This window comes from Austrofundulus limnaeus, unplaced genomic scaffold (genome assembly GCF_001266775.1).
Source record: "Austrofundulus limnaeus strain Quisiro unplaced genomic scaffold, Austrofundulus_limnaeus-1.0 Scaffold374, whole genome shotgun sequence".
NCBI lineage: Eukaryota > Metazoa > Chordata > Actinopteri > Cyprinodontiformes > Rivulidae > Austrofundulus > Austrofundulus limnaeus.
Window position 1 is genome coordinate 222,100 of NW_013952776.1, and position 1,327 is coordinate 223,426.

General features: G+C 35.8%; 1 protein-coding gene across 1 annotated transcript in view; it reads left to right on the forward strand.

Annotated features, from left to right (window-relative positions):
- The window catches only part of clip1b (CAP-GLY domain containing linker protein 1b), a gene marked incomplete in the record, with an annotated part of 106,130 nt that overhangs the window by 96,165 nt on the left and 8,638 nt on the right, over positions 1-1,327 (forward strand).

Genomic DNA, 1,327 nt, shown 5'->3' on the forward strand with positions numbered 1-1,327 from the left:
CCACACCAGGCCCAATGCGCACAGTGTGACGCACACACACACTGTCTTGCTTTTGACTAATGAAAAGTAAAAGCAGTTGGAAAAACACAACAAAACAACAAATTACAAACTGAGCTTATCAGGAGGAACTATTTTGTGAGGCGAATTAATCTTGCCATTATAAATCAGCCACGCCTGGTGGTTCATGAATGCCTCGAGCTCCGAYGGACGAGGAGCTGACAGGGACAGTTCAGAAACAATTTGGGATGAGAAAAAAATATAAACAGATTAATTGTGTTTTATACTGCCTATTGCTAACAGGTCTATTCTGACAYAAAGTGCAGCTGTGATCTGTTTCTGAATGACAGCTTTATAGGTGAAAGCTTCTTCCCACTCTTCCTGGTACAATGTACCGGCGCAGAATCTTTTAGTGGTACGCAGTACCGAACCGTACTGGCTTACTTTCACCCCTGACTACGAGAGACAAAATTAGAAACAATATCTAGAAAATCACATTGGGCCTCATGTAAAAACATTTTCATATTTTTATTCTTAATTTCTCTTACTTTTTCATACGAACATGCCATGTCAGATTCAGCAAACGCTTCTATCTTCATGAAAAGTTTGTAAATGAGCAGCGTAAACATGATGAAAGCCACCTGTACGCACAAAGAGAGGAAATTAGCATAATTACCACCCCAAAAAACACCATACTTCCTGACCCGCATACCAGGAAGATGTCAGTGCATTCTGAACTGAGTAGTGATGTAATGATTTGACATGCACGCATGTAGGCATATATTTGGAAGTGTATGTACAGCTCTGYAAAAAAACAAGAGACRAGAGTTTCCCTGTATTTGGTGGAAAGCATTCCACCAAATATTGATTTCTGAACTATTCCTGAGTTAAAACATTAGTATTGTTGTATCTAAATGAATATGAACTTGTTTTCTGTGCATCTTTGTCGTCACTTTGACCATTTCTCATTTTCTTTAAATAAATACTAAATTTTTGATAGGAATTTCGGAGACATATTGTCATTGTTCATAGAATAAAATAACTGTTTATTTTACTCAAACATATACCTACAAAGAGTAAAATCATAGAAACTGATCATTTTAAATTGGTCTCTTTATTTTTTCCAGAGTATTTATTAATTGAACTTTTGTTATGTGTATGTTTGTTTATATTCATTCAGTTSTTTATTAGGAGTGGGTGTCGTTTAAAGTTTTTCTAAACAAAAAGTTTGAAAAAATAGCTTCTGTCATAGGTCCTGATACATCTCAGTAATCCAGGTAAAAAATCAAAAAGAAAAAAATCGTATAGGTCTTCTGGACGGGTTCTTCTC